Source organism: Rattus norvegicus, chromosome 1, assembly GCF_021556685.1.
Source record: "Rattus norvegicus strain SHRSP/BbbUtx chromosome 1, alternate assembly SHRSP_T2T, whole genome shotgun sequence".
NCBI lineage: Eukaryota > Metazoa > Chordata > Mammalia > Rodentia > Muridae > Rattus > Rattus norvegicus.
The window spans coordinates 246,315,579-246,331,638 of record NC_141534.1 but is presented as its reverse complement, the minus strand read 5'-3'; the positions used below and the strand labels follow the sequence as shown (position 1 = coordinate 246,331,638).

At 39.1% G+C, this 16,060-nt stretch overlaps 1 long non-coding RNA gene and 1 other non-coding gene across 2 annotated transcripts; both read left to right on the top strand.

Moving 5' to 3' along the window:
* The first annotated feature begins 7,674 nt into the window (after positions 1 to 7,674).
* On the top strand, positions 7,675 to 14,958 carry LOC147997103 (uncharacterized). The gene is made up of 3 exons (XR_015655447.1): positions 7,675 to 7,923; positions 12,791 to 12,896; positions 14,204 to 14,958. It is a non-coding gene; the product is annotated as an uncharacterized LOC147997103 (long non-coding RNA).
* A 265-nt stretch (positions 14,959 to 15,223) lies between these two features.
* LOC120100148 (U6 spliceosomal RNA) lies at positions 15,224 to 15,330 on the top strand. Its single transcript, XR_015656518.1, has one exon. It is a non-coding gene; the product is annotated as a U6 spliceosomal RNA (small nuclear RNA).
* Positions 15,331 to 16,060: the final 730 nt, after the last annotated feature.

Sequence of the window (16,060 nt, the reverse complement as noted above, 5' to 3'; positions counted from 1 at the left end):
TGAGTGAATCTATATAGTATATTAATTGACTTTTGGAAGACAACTGCTCCCATACTCTGTGTGTGTGTGTGTGTGTGTGTGTGTGTGTGTGTGTGTGTGTGTGTGTTGAGATGGACAAGAGGCTAGAGTGCTTTCCCTTCCATTTCTGTTTGAAGCTTCTGGGGACCTGAGAACTCATCTTTTCTAACTGTGTATTTTGGAGATATCAAAAAATGAAGACTTTAAAAATAATCACATGTAGAATGAGTCTTAGACTGAATGTAGAGCTTGACACTTTCCCTTCATTTATTAGACATTTCCTAAATTACAGCTGCTAAGTTAACATTTTTGGTATAATTTAAGAATTTATTCTTATAATAACTTTAATATACTTCATTTTGACTTTAAATTTAAAAAGGCTGACGTAAAAGATTCTTAAAATGCATTTGCCCAGAAAACCAAAACACAATAAAACTCAAAACAAACAACAACCCTGTATTATAGTCAGACCGTGGTGCCATACTTCTTTAATCCCATGCTCAGAAGGCAGAGGCGGGTAGATTTCTGTAAGTTACAAAGCCAGTTCCAGGGCAGCCAGGGCTGTTACAAAAAGAAAAAAAAAACAAGCAAACAAAAAACCATAATGCATCACTGAACATAAAGTTTATGATGGATTCCAGATTTCAATGGGTTTAAAAGTCCCAATACTATAGGACTTTGGACAGTGGTTTTGGAATATGGTTTTGGGTGGGTAAAGAATTTTGTCTTGAACGTGGTGTTAAGCACTAGTATTGTAGTCAATGAATTCTGGAACACTAAAGATAGCCTGAGAGGTAAGCAATCTGAACATTTTCCTTGTCTGTTATATTTTGGACTGTGGATCTTGAAATACAAATTTTAGAATAAAATTGGTTGAGGTGGTCTCATTGGCTTCTCTCACCAGCGATTTGACCAGATTTACAGAAGCCATGTTTCCTCTGAGCTATTCTGTCAACAAGGTGTCTTCAGTACCTACTATCTATCTGCTGGAAATACTTACCTGCATTTGCAACACAATACCAAGTAATATAAATGAGACTTGGAGATCTCCTTATATTTTGATTAATGGTAAAATTCTGACAGCTCCAAAAGCATCCTGGATTTTTGAAGAGAAAGGAGTTTGAAACCCCACAGTAGATATTTCTAAAGACTTAACTGACTTTGTAGCTCACTCTCAAATTTTATCCATTTCTTGAGTCCTAGTTAATGTCAGGAATAACGAAAAGGGATTGGAATGGACATGTTATTATCAACAGATTCATACTGGTTGGATGTAGTGGGATAAAATAGACTCATATATCAGATGCACTGCCCGCCTGTGTCGCTTGTGATTTGCATTGGTGCATTTAGTGTTTACTGGCTTCTTACAGTAGCATAGTTATAAGTGCAAACGGGAGACACTAACAACTGCCTATTCTGTCACAAGAACTTAGATAAAGGCGTTTGTAAGCTCTGTGTTATACAAGTATGATCATTGTGTAGCGGTTGGTTTTTAACTTGTTAAATCTGTACGAGAAACCAATGGCTCCTTCTCCAAATCACAAGCAGAGACTCTCCTTCCCATGAGCCCCCTGAGGTAAAGAACTGTCCACCAGCTTCTTTATCTCTGAGGCCAGAGAAAATGACAAGCAGCAAAAATCCTCTCCAAGATGCAGCTGCTCTTCAGGGCTTTAGCTCAGAGATCCTGGAACTGAAGTACCTGGGCTGAAATGTTGCGTTTCACCTTAACTGTCAGTACTTTCTTGAGAACTCACTTAACTTCTCCATGTTTAATTTTCTCATCTAAATATATAGATGGTAAAATTGGGTCTACCTCATGAATCCTGTATGCAGAGACTGAGTTAAAGTATGTTAGACATTAGAAAGGTACCTGTTACACAGCGCATGTTCAGTCACAGCTGCTAGCGTTGCTCACAGATTTCTTGTGTTTGATCACCCTGACTTCTGGCTTTAATACGTCTCCTCAAATGACTATGGGTCTTTACCATGAATTACGCACTTGTGGTTATTCTATGACCTGCCTTTTCCCCTCTAAATCACCAAAACATTTGAGATGCTTCTGAATGGAAGATAAAGAAGGTGAAAAACAAAAACTGTATTTTGTTCTGTATCTCCAGCACTAAATGCATCATTGTTTTACCCAAGTGAGAGCTTAGAATTCTTAATTAATGTTTATTAATATTATTAATTCTTATTATCAAAATATTATTAATTATTATCTTTGGGAGCAAGTGAGGAACTGAGGTACATACCAAGGAGCCATACATTTTCTTTCTTGCATGTGGCAGACGCCGAGGCCATTTGTTACCTTGAGTTTGTCTTGGATTTAAGCAAGACATTTTTGTTTAGATTATCTAGGGCTCTACAATTCATTTGGATAGAAAAAATTGGCTCAGAATTCACAAGGCTTTGGCACCTCATGGGGGTAGCAGTGTATAACTGTATTTAAAAGTCACTGCTTTCTCTGAATTGTGTAAGCAATTATTTTTGCTATTCACGGGGTAGCAAAAGTCAAATGTTATAGCAAGGAACTTCTTGGATATGGGGAGGGACAAGTGGTAGGATAACTTAGCCACCTGGAGCCTTTGCTAGTCAGCTCTCTGTTGTGACGTCATCCTTGGCACACAGCAACTTGAAGGTATAAAGCCTTATTTTGGCTCATAGATTAAGAGATGTTTGTCCAAGTTTGTCACTTGGTTGCATTACTTTAGGTCAGTGGTGAGGAAGAGCATGATGGGAGGTGATCATAGCACAGATAGGGTAGTTTCCCGATCATAAAAGCCAGAGAAGAGAAAGAGCAGAGGCAGGGAGTGCCAATATTGCATGCCTTTTTAACCACTAACTATCTCCTGAAGGCTCCCCTCTTTATGAAAGTTCCACTGTTTCCCATCAACACCACAGTGCAACACATGGCCTCTGGGGTATACTTCACAAGTAAACTGCAACAGTTCCTTAGTAACTTTTTCAGTTGGGAGTTCGTGATCTTTTGAATGACTATTTTTGGGAAAATCCAGTATTTCAAGACATCTCAAACTTTCTTTTTATGATGTAGCAGGAGGGGGATAGGGCCACCATGCATCACCGTCTATTTAGCCACATGTCAATTTTCCAATTTTGGTGAGAACAGTTTCTGAGAACAGTTCTAATTTAACTTTGCCAGTAAATAGCTAGGAACAGGAGCTTCTCTTGACATAAGTGGCTGCTTCTCTTCATTTGAGAACATAAGCATTTTACCCAGCCAAGTTTCTATTAGGTGATAGGGCATACTATTCTTGACTTATGAACATTGTTCTTAGGATTATCTATATAAACATATTCACGGTGTGACTTTGTCTCTCTGTGCCTTAGCTTCCCTATGTATAAAATGAAATTAATAGTAACATTGAGTGTAAGAGCCTTCTATAAGACTTCACAGGTATGTAAAATGTGTAGAATAGCACCTTCTCACAGTAAAAAAAAATCTAGAACAATCTTTTAATGGATGTTGTAATATACATTTATGTTTAACAAATACTGTATTCAAGTGAGCAAATATATTATTAGTCTGGAGCAATTAACCATTAAGAAATGTAGAATCATATTTTTTCTGATTTCCCATAATTCTTTGTGTCCAGTGGAGACATTCAAGCATAACAGTTGTGGATATTAAGGAAGGGAGAAGACTGGGTAGGGTTGATCTTATGCTTTGGAAGGGATTATGGTAAATCTCTCTCACACACAAGGGTGAGTCTAATGGAAGGATTTGTTTTGTTTGTTGGTATCTATTTTACCCACAAGACTTTAGAGTGGCATCAGAAAACATCTCCAGGCTGATATATAAGTATAGTTTGATACCTTTGATGTAGACCTCAAGTCTGGAAATCACTAGCAGAGGAAGGATTGATGAAAAGCTTGCCTCTGTATATAACAGCATTCTCCTGTTGTTCATGGAGAGACATGGAGGATGCACTGTTCTGTCACATCTCTCTTCCAAAGAATGCTTAGCTGATTAAAACAACAAAACGGCCAAGGAAAGAGCAAATATGCATTCAGAGGAAGCAAATGGTGAGCTATATTTTGTTTGATGAAAATGGAAGACTCTACTCTCCTTTCGTTTAGAATTTATACAAAATCATCAAGCATCCATGCTTTCTCTATGTTTCAGCAACTTTAAGGTTTTTGCTTCTTATGAAGTACAACATCATGTAAAGACAGAAATATTTGTTTTCACCTAGGAAACTGATGGAAAAGAAATGAGACACGGGATGGACGGACTGGCAGGTATTCATGGTTTCAGTAGTCTCTGATCCCACCTCTACCTGGTATTCTGGTGGTCTTTGGATTAGTTTCTATGCTACATATATCCCATAAGTCTTCTCATCTGTCTTCTGAAAACTCCCCAGCGATTGTCCCCATGGCCAACTAAGAAATAACAGAAAGCATATTTGTAGCTTGTTACTCTAAGAAGGGTTCAGAACTGTCACTGCCTAGAGTACCTTTTGGCCCATGGTGATGCAGTAGACAAGTTGAGGGGGTGACAGTGATTTTTTTGAGTTGAGGAGAGAAGATCAATTACCTATCAATGATTAATAAAAGCAAGGGAGTTATAGTGTAGGTTTTTGCTATCAATGCAGAATTAAACTTGAGAAGATTAAATGAAATAGAGGGAAATGAGGACATCTTGCCAGTATTAAGGAGTATAATTATATTTATACACTGTGGAATGCTTGCCACTGAGCCCCGGGGGATCATACATCCATGCCTGCTGTCTCAACTAGACTTCCTCCTGTGAGTCACAGAACCCAGAATCTGACTATGGTTACTTTTTCTCCTAAGGGTAATAGAGAGATTTCTACATGTTTAAGAAATGAATTAATGCAAAACACAATAGTTAATTTGACAAATCTGGTGGTTTCAGAGATTAATCATCTGAGGTTTAAAAAGTCCCCTAGAAAAGCACAGGAAATAATCATTGGTTTGGTCTATTGCTAAGAAATATTGGTCACCATTTGCATACTTTTCACTGAAAACATTTTTTAAGAGAATTCCCACACACTAATCTCTGTTTGAGTCAGCTTCTTGACAAACCTGACCTGCAAAAGGGAATCTCCATCTCTCTATCTTCTTAGGAAATCCAGTCTACAAAGGGGACTTGGCAGTGCGAGCAGATGGTGCTTGGACTTCCCCTGTCCGTCAGCAGTTCCACATCATTTTGCTGTTGCTAGTATTGTCTGACTTTTGCAACTGTTGGGTGTATATTACATTGTTAAGTAAGTAGTTCATTTTGTAGGTCTCTTACGAAATGGGAAAAAGGAAGAATATATCTCAACAAGAGATTGTGGAGATTCAATAAAGTTCTCATCATCCTGAAAAACAGAACACCAAAACAAAAACAAAACCAACCGAGCAAATCAAATGAACGTCCCCTCTGTTCTTGACATTTGCATATTCTAAATGTGGAAGTAATAATGTAGATAATTCACACTCAGCAAAGACTCTGATCAGGAATAAAGCACATTCTCTTTATCTTCCTGACATCTTCTCTAGGACAAATATTGTGAATTGCTGCTACCGTTTACTTCCGAACCATCAGTCTCTAGTATCTGATGCACTTAGATGAGAGCGGAAGAGAAATGTGGGATGTTGAGAGCTAGGGAGGAAGAAACCTGATGGGCTTAGAAATGTTGATGGCGAGTGCACTAGAAAGCAGCTTTGCTTCAAGGAAAGTCATTACCCAGTGCTTACAGGCACTGCCTCAATTTAGCTGGCTAAACTATCTGATAGGTGATATTGACCATTAAAGCAACATGTATGCATTACGTGCAGAGAAATGTCATCTCTCTGCTTGACAGTTACTTTATAAATGCAGTGAGCTCCTTATGGGGCTATTCCTTCAGTGCTGGGAGTTACTATATGGCCAGCACACATAAGATAGTTTAAGATATAGCCGACATGCATTAATGTTGAATAAATTAAACCAATGAATAAATAAAAGGAATGTTAAAAGCGAATGATGTTGCATTCCTGAAGACTTAAGTCAGTTTCATATTTTCTAAGTTATTGAATTCAGGTAATAATCAAACCTTACCATTTTTTATTTTAATTTTTAATGATATTTTTCACAAACCTTTGTAAGAATGTGATTTCAATTTTCTTTTTTAAGCTTATACTTTTTTTGCTTTTTGTTTTTATTTTCCATTTCCTATTTATTTATTGATTGATTCACTTTACATCCCGATCACAGCCCGGCTCCCAGTCCCCCTCTCACACAGCCCTTTCCCTCACCCCTCCCTTTCATCTCTGAGATGGGGTAGGTCTCCCCTGGGAACCCCTCCTCATCTGGCACCTCAAATCACTGCAGGACTAGGCATATCCCTCGCCCACTGAGGTCAGACAAGGCAGCCCAGGGGAACAGGATCCACAGGCAGGGAACAAAGTCAGGGTAGGTCTCCGCTACAGTTGTTGGCAGACCCTCATGAAGACCAAGCTGCATATCTGCTACATATATGTAGGTGGGGGGAAGCTAGGTCTAGCCCTGGCATGCTCTTTGCTTGATGATTCAGTCTCTGGGAGCCCCAAGGGTCCAGGTTAGTTGACTCTGTTGGTCTTCTGATAGAGTCTCTTATACCCTCTGGATTCCTCAACCCTTCCCCCCAACTCTACCATGAGACTTCCCAAGCTCCATCTAATGTTTGGGTGTGTGTTTCTGTGTCCATTTAGGATAGTTGATGGGTGGAGCCTCTCAGAGGACAGTCATGCTAGGCTCCTCTCTCTGCTGGCTGTGCCTCAGGAAGACCCCTGATTTCAATTTTCTAAATGCAATTTCTGGATTTAATAAAAATCCTTGTAATTGTGCCAGACCAGTATCTAGAAATGTATAAAGATAATGAGTAAGTTAATGAATAAAAAACGCAAAACAATGATGTCAACTATCAGTCTCAGGGATGGAGATCATGCATGTGTTGTCAGTCTTCATTGGTCAACTTGATTGGTTTTATAGAATCACTATGGAAATACATCTCTTGACTATGTCTATGAGGATGCTTGTGGGACTGTGAAAGGTACCCTGGTTCCTAGTTCTAGCTAAGGTTAGAAACCCTGGTGACCCTGAAGGGATGGTAAGCATTTCGCCTGACTCCTGGGAAACCAGGACTCATCATTAGCCACAGCCCTCCATAGATTTGTGGCCATCAGTCATGTAAGGGTAATGCTCCAAGCTCCTCCACAATTAGAGGATGTGACCATAGGTCATGTAGGCTCAAGACAGATCTCCATTATAATGAGATACCTAAAGGTCTAGAGGTTTAGCCAATAAACTTCCCTTCCCATACATTTCTCTTTGCAAAGGGTATTTAATCTCAGGCCCACCCTGAGAAGAGGGGTATGGTTTTACTCATCCACTTCTGCCATGACGATACATGTCTTAAAACCATGGACTGTCTCTTTTTATTGAGATCCACTGTGGAGAGTCATAGAGAAAGCCTTTGCCTACAGAGCTGCAGTCTAATCTCCCGTAGAAGGTCTCTCTGCCTCCCTGCTACAGCAGCCAAGTCAAGCTCAAGCTGACCACTCTGTCAAGCCAAGCACTATCCCCACAGGACCAGTCAGAATTCCCCCTTTCCCCTCTTGGCCTCAGGCTAGATCCAGCCTCGGGGCGGGGGGTGTTACTCCATTCTCAGCTCTTCTGCAGCATCAGCGGTGCCTGGGTTTCCAAGAGCCTGAGAACCAGATGGCCCTGTCCTTCTTGCAGGCCTGGGGACCCCCGAGCCAGCTCCGATTGTGTCCTGTGCCTCAGATTGTTCTTCCCCATCCCCACAGTGGAGTCCTGCGGCTTCCCTACAGCCTGACACCTGCCGGAGACAGCTTACACCTGTAAGCACCCTGCCAGAACCTTACAGATGTGAAAAAGAAAGATCAACTCAGAAGGTGGGTGGAACCATCCTATAGGCTGGCAATTCAAACTGAATAGAAAGAAGAACCCAGACTGAGTACCAGCCTCCTCCCTCCTTCCCTCCCTCCCTCCCTCCCTCCCTCCCTCCCTCCCTCCCTCCCTCCCTCTCTCTCTTTCTCTCTCTCTCTGTCTCTCTTTGCTTCCTGTTTGCCAGTGGGGTTTGACCTCACATTCCTACCCTCACATCTTCCCCTCCCAGATGAACATCTTCAAAATAAACCTTTCCTTCATTAAGCTGTGGTGTTTTTTTTTTACCAGATACTATTGACATGGCAATGAGAAAAGTAGCTAGTATAGTGTATCTGTTTGTATGTAGCATGTATGTGCGTGCATACATGAGCCTGTATATATGGAAACCTGACCAGAACATGGACTGTCATCCTCCTTCATCTTATAGATTTGAGATAGAGTCTTCTACTGGTATGGAAGCATAGCCTATGGTTAGGCTGTCTATTCAGTGACCTATCAGGAATACCAGGGTTAAATAATGGCAGTCATAGCAATACGCAACTTTTATTTTTTTTTCATATGAATGATGGGGATTTGAACTCAGATTCCAAAGCTTACAAAGGACCACAGTGACCCCAGTTACTGACTGTACAACTTACATTTTAATAATATGACATATTTGTTTTTATCACCTATACATTCATTTTGACAGTTAATTTATACCACTAATGTTAGCAACACAAAATTATGATGCTACTCATCATGAAAGAGAGCCCAGATCAATGAAAAGAAATTCAAGGGGAAATTTTAAGATCCTTGATCAGAAGCTTGTAATTCTTTGGTGTAGATGAAGTTTAAAGTTAAACGACGGTGTTTCTTTTATCCTCTGAAGACTTCATCTAAGAAGCAGGGGGATTAGATATTATGTGGGAAGTTATTAACTATCACAGTGTCCCTAATAACAATTCTTTCATTAGCAGCTAGCCCACCTTTAGAATGACTTAGCCAGTGTTACAAAGAAAAACATCTAGAGTAATTCTTATAAATACAAAATGATTATTTTGACATTTCCCCTTTTTAAAATTGCAAATACATTTTTTCTCACATACTATATCCTGATTACGCGTTCTCTTCCCTCTATTCCTCACAGTTCCTTCTTTCCTCCCCTTTCATCTGGATCTACTTCCTGTCTCTCATTAGAAAGCAGCCAGGATTCTAAGGAATAATAATAAAATAAAATATAGTACAATAAAACAAACACTATCACACCAGGGTTGAATAAGACAAACAAAAAAAGGAAAAAAAGCCCAAGAGAGGCACAAGAATTAGAGGCCCACTCTTCATTCACTCCTATAACAATACTAAACTGGGAGTCATAATACATCTGTAGTCATCTTGGTGCAGATCTGTGCATGCTGCTTTGGTGTGTGTCTTCATATGAACTTTGACCATGCTGATTTAGAGGACCTTGCTCTTTTGGTGTTACCTATCACCCAATATTTCTGTATTTTTCTCTATAAATAATCTCATAAAATTTGAAAGGCTTTCAGGCATGTCTCTCTTCTGGTCTCAAAAGATTCATGTTAAACAAGATGACCCACTAATGAATCTTCTTGAAGTATTCTTTGAACAGTTTTAAAATTGATGTGGTCATAGAGGAATCTGGCATCCTGTTTGTGAGGTAGACTTCTCCATAGGCTCAAAATGGAACATCTTCACTAAGCAGAGTTGCTTCAATATACTGCAATCTATTGGAAGGTCACCAATATTCAGACATGTGATGACTTTATTAGGGTCAGTTATAAAGAGCTCTCTCATTGCAACACCAGGACTCACCAAAAGCACACTTAGTTCCACTATTTTCATTTGATTGGATCTAATGATAGTGCAGTGTTCACATGGCCCAACATGCAGTTCCTAGATGTGGTGGACCAGGCTAGATGACCAAAGTAGGAATCCACGGAGATTGCAACCAATTTCACAGTTCATGTTGTGACACTTACTGACTTTGCCGCTGATAGCACATACAAAGGGGATACCTAAAGGATAGAAGAGAAACATCAGTTTTTTTCCCCATAAGGCATCAAGTATTCAATCCTTAAATTCTCCATTGACATAGCTGTGCACTAAATGCTTGATGACAGCGGGATTATGACTGAGGAACTGGTACGAGGGGGTTGAGTTCTGTTTCAGCAGAGTGAGATCAAAGTAACTTTATTGAGCATGGCCATCAAGAAGCAACAGGTTGGAGGTTTGCAGAAGCAGAGGTGCTCTTAGAAATGCCACTTCCCTGATAAGCACTAGATTTCATGGCACTAGAAGTAACCACTCAAGCTTTCAAGGGATGGGCATAACCATAGTTCTACCCAGTTAGGATGCCTATGAACTACCACAATGACCAACATGGCCCAATTGCTCTAAGGGTTCAAAAGTGGTATATATAGTTTGCTTATAACCAACAGCTTTCTAACTGAATTTAATAAATGTGCCAAACTTTCTCAAAGCAGATACACTATGATAATACTCTTAAAGTGATTATGCTGACTACAGTAGAGGCTTGACAGGCTAATAGAGTTTCTCTAGATGCTGAGAGTGAGAAATGTAAAGATATAAAATTGGCTCTCTTTCAGCTTAATGCTCTTTCCATAGTAGAAAACACTCTTGTATCTTCACAAGTCTAAATTCAAACACACGAACATTTAAAATCCATTTTGTTGAACTTTATGAAACAAGGGATTTACCCTTTAATGAAATCTACTTTTGACGTAACAAAATTTATTGTTCTTGTATAGGTATCTCTGGAGACAATGATTTATACATAATGTTAAGGCTTATCATGACTGTCAACATGACACATCAAAAACAAAGAAAGAAAGAAAGGAAGGAAGGAAGGAAGGAAGGAAGAAAGAAAGAAAGAAAGAAAGAAAGAAAGAAAGAAAGGAACCTCTGCTGGGGAATGGCCTCTATTAGGCTGGTCTAAGGGCATGTCTATGGAGTGTTTCTTTGATTTCTAATTGGTAAGGGCTAGCTCACTGTGGGTGGGTCTATCCCCAGTGGGTATAATCCTGGGCCTATAAGAAAAGCATCTGAACATGAACCCAGAAGGGACTAAGCCACATTCTTTCATGGACTCTGCATCAGTTCTGCCTCCAGGTTCCTTCCACTGAGTTCCTATTGTGGTTGCAATCTTATCAGTCAAATAAACCCCATTCTTTCCTAAGTTGCCTTTGGTTAGTGTTTTATCACAACAACAGAAACAAAGTAGAACAAATGGGACTCATGTTTAGTATAGAAATATGAAAGAAATCACAGTGATTTTCAAAAATATTCTTATTTAGAAATACTAACTTGAAAGTATGGCTTTATTATGGTTTCACGATGTCTGAAAGCCTGACGAGGTCCCTGCAAACAGGCAAATGGGCATCTGATTCTGTCCACAAAATGTGAGTAGTGACAGATATTATAATAAAAACCACGTACCAAATAAGGAGCCACCATCCACTTTCACATGCTTGAGTGACTCTTGACCCTTCCTTCCTTTCATTCTCCCCCTTCCCAACTCTTGTTTTTCTTGGTAATAAATACTGAGTATCCCCCAAACCAATGAGGCTTATGACACAATGTGCCTAACCAGATGAGGATTCTAATTTCACTGACTTTGAAGTCTAGCAGGGAAGACAGTCTGTTAGCAGTATCATGTTATGTCAGGATGTGCTGAAACATCTGTGAGTATCTCTTTTGATGTAGAAATGGAGAAATGTGGAACTACAAAAGGATGATTTCAGTAAAGAAAAACACTGTTTGCAAGCACAAGGGAGAGGACACTGCATCTTTACCATGAAACGGGGAGTACATATTTTCCTTAGAGAACTAGGTCAAATCCGTATTACTAGGGTAAATTAGTTTTTAAATATCAACTAGATTTATTAGTCTCCAGAGAGAATGTAGCTGTACAGTGGTAACTTGTGCATTATCATCAGAGTTTAATTCTCACATGAAAACTGCCGGCAAATGACTCAGGTCCACAGCCTTTCTCTAATCCTTTTGTGTAAATCTCTATTGATCTCAGGAAGGTAACTGGGGTCATAAGGATGACCACAAAATGGCGTGATGTTTGCTAAGTGTTTTTTATAGCAAATAGTCTCCCATGGGTCTAGCTTTGATTTAAGAGTATTATTCACAAAATTTTAATTTTATGGTTTTCAAAGATGTTCTCTCTCTCTCTCTCTCTCTCTCTCTTTCTCTCTCAAATTGTACGCACTGCAGTAGAATGGATATAAACAGAGCTTAGTTTACTGCCTGCCCCATCTATTTTCAAGCTCTGCTTCTAAAGCTCTTGTTTCCTTTACATCACAGGGGTTAACTACTCCCATTCTTGTCTCCACCTTCTGGGTTTACTGATCCCCCCGTATCAGCGCCCTAAGTGCTGGGGCCACAGGTGCTTGGCATCATCTTCAGGTAGCTCTTAGTTTCTTCCAAAATAAAAAGATGGACATTATGATGAATCAGTTAATAACCGTGGGTTAGCTCAATTTAAGAAGAACCATTTCAAGACACAATATGTGTGTTCCTAGTTTACTATTCCATTGATTTGTAGAAACTGAAAATAAAATAAAATAATAGCTCACCGAAAACAAAATGTAAGAATAAATTTTGTGCACCTCCCCAAATAAATGTAAATGGATGTGCATACGTGTGGTGGGATCATATGTGAGAAAAAGAGAAAACTCTCCTTATATTGTTATTTTTCTTTTTGCATTTGATTTTTAATAATTTAACACAGCGATTATGCAGTTCACTTATGAGAAATCAACATAACACCAAAACTAAAATATGAAATAGCAGGACAAAAGATCAATACCTGCAAATTAATCACAGTTTGGTTGGCAACAGATTCTTCAAAGTAATATTATGTTCCAAGGCAGAAGGATAATGACTTTGAACAACTAAAGTAATATAATAACTGGACAAGAGAACTGTGCAGTGAGATATTTAATTGGTGAGTATGTGGAAGGGTAGAGTTTTATGTTTCTTCTACAGTTTACATTATTTACACCTTGAACCTTAAAATATTTTATAACTAAAATTTAAAACCAAATGTAAGTGTATTACTTTAGTCTAAAGATGACTTAAATTTTCTAACAATGCTGTTGCTTTATAAGGCAAAAGTGGATACCTCAAACCCACTTAGAAGGGGGAACAAAATAATCATGGGAGGCAGAGGGAAGGAAGAAGCTGGGTGGGAAAGTGGAGGGGGAGGGGGAAAGAGAGGAGCAGGAGCAGGTATTGGGGGGAGACAAGAGAGAAGGCTAGGAGAATGAATAAAATATGCAGCCTTGTGGGGTGGGGGGGTACCTCTAGAAAGTCAGGTCAGGGATGTGAGAAACCACCAGGACTTAATAGTGGTGATATTAGATGAAATGCCCAACAATTGACAGGCAGATGGAATCAGAAGAGACCATCTCCAGTTGAGACAGGGGGCCACCACCCATCTTCAAAATTTTTGACCCAGAATTATTCCTGTCTAAAGGAAATATAGAGATAAAAATAGAGCGGAGACCGAAAGAAAGGCCATCCAGTGACCAGCCCAACTTGGGATCCATCCCATGTGCACATACCAAACTATTACTATTACTGAGGCCATATTGTGTTTGCTGACAGCATCCTGGATTGATGGAGCCTCTGAGAGGCTCTACTAGCAACTGACTGAGACAAAAGCAGATACTTACAGACAGCCATTGGATTAAGGTCATGCACCCCTATGGAAGAGTTAGGGGAAGGACTGAAGGAGTTGAAAGGTATTGCAACCCCACAACAGTGTCAATTAATCTAGACACCTCAGAGATCCCAGAGACTAAGCCACCAACCAAGAGGCATACAAGAACTGGTTTGTGGCCTCAGGCACATGTGTAGCAGAGGACTGCCTTGTATGGCCTTAGTGGGGGAGGATGCACTTAACTGTGTGGAAATTTGATGCCCTAGGGAAGAGAGATGCCGGTGGGGGTGAGGTGATAGGGGAGTACTGTCTCAGAGGTGTGGGTGGGGTATCGAGTGAAGAACTTTGGGAGGGAGGATCAGGAAGGGGGCTAACTTTTGGAATATAAGTACATAAAAGAACTAAAACAAAACAAAACAAAATGTAATTTTACCTGTCTGACACCTTTCTTTTTCTATGACTGTGAAGCATCTTCAATGAACTACACTTAGGAACATCTGAGTCAAATAAATGGAGAACAGGGAGGTAGATGCTTTGACAGAATTAAAGATCTTCAGGAGACTCTTACTAGCTCTTGGTTTTATCTATAGGCTTTGATGGGGTTAGAAGACACTAAACACAACAGACAACCAGATATTGTAATCATGAAGTCATTTAAGAGAGCAACAACCTGAGGAGAGAAGCCATTCTTGTAATGAGCTCATTGGTAGAGAAATGCAACCAATCAGAGTGTGACTGATAAACCACAGCATGGATGTGTTGCAGAGGAAGACGGGTTAAGTATGCAGATATGTATAGAAGACAGAACTGGGAGGAAACGTCTTTGAAACTAACTCCACCTAGAGTTGGAAGCAGCATGGTTCCTTCACCTTTCTTCTTTAACACAATCATTTGACAACTATTTTGTCAATAAAATTTCACGTAATTCTGCTAATGCAGTTTTTTTGTATCTTTGTTGAGGACCTGAACTGATTTTCTCTCAGGTTGTGCCCATCTGTTCTCCTTTGCTGTTCCCTTAATACAATGAGTCATTACTTCAAGCATTTTCTCCATCTGCCTAAATATCAATTTTCCCATCTTACATGTGTGATGTGTAATTTTTGTTCCCCTTTGTCATTGTTTTAGAACAGAAAATATTAAGCCCAATTTAGTGCATTTTGATTTTTGTCACTCAGTGGTTGTAGAAACTTTGAGTTAATTTGTTTTCCTTCATAAAGGAACACCTATCAGTAACAATATAGATTCATATTTTTCAAAATCTTTAGCCTTTATTTTCCATTTTTCATCTAATTGAATTTTCTGGAACCTCCACAACAATAAAAAGGAATACTCATGTCATATATAATCCTTGTTTAGTATCTAATTCTAATTCTTATTACAATGCTCTATGACATTAGGGTGTCAAGTGTCTATTCACCATGAGTTATTATAGTGCAATTATTTTGATACATTTTCAAATAATATTTGGTATATTTACTTTTAGTTTTGGTATCTATATCCGTTTGAAGAATTTACAAGACACTTGTGGAACACCTGCCTTTTGTCATGTACTGTTGGTCCGCAAGTTAAGTGTGTTAAAGTGTTAAGCATATATAATATACCCATAAACCGTGCTCACTTTGGCAGTACATATACTAAAATTGGAACGAGGCAGAGAAGATTAGCATGGCCCCTGTGCAAGGATGACACACAAATTTGTGAAGCGTTCCATATATTTATAATCACTATTCCTTAATTTCTCTCAACATCAATGGACTCAATTCCCCAATATAAAGACATAGACTAACAGACTGGATACATTAAGAGGACCCAGCATTTTGCTGCATACAGGAAACATACCTCAGAGACAAAGACAGATACTACCTCAGAGTAAAGGGCTGGAAAACCATTTTCCAAGCAAATGGTCCCAAGAAACAAGCTGGAGTAGCCATTCTAATATTGAATAACAATGACTTTCAACCAAAAGTCATCAAAAAAAGATAAGAAAGGACACCACATTCATCAAAGGAAAAATTCACCAAGATGAACTCTCAATCCTAAATATATATGCTCCAAATGCAAGGGCACCTACATTCATAAAAGAAACCTTACTAAAGCTCAAAGCACACATTGCACCTCACACAATAATAGTAGGAGATTTCAACACCCCACTCTCATCAATGGACAGATCATGGAAACAGAAATTAAACAGAGGCATATAAAAACTAACAGAAGTTATGAAAAAAATGATTTAACAGATATTTATAGAACATTCCATCCTAAAACAAAAGGATATACATTCTTCTCAGCACCTCACCTTCTCCAAAATTGACCATATACTTGGTTGCAAAACAGGCCTCAACAGATATAAGAAGATAGAAATAATCTCATGTATCATATCAGATCACCACGGACTAAGACTGGACTTCAATAAAAACAATAATGACAGAAAGCGCATGGAATTTGAA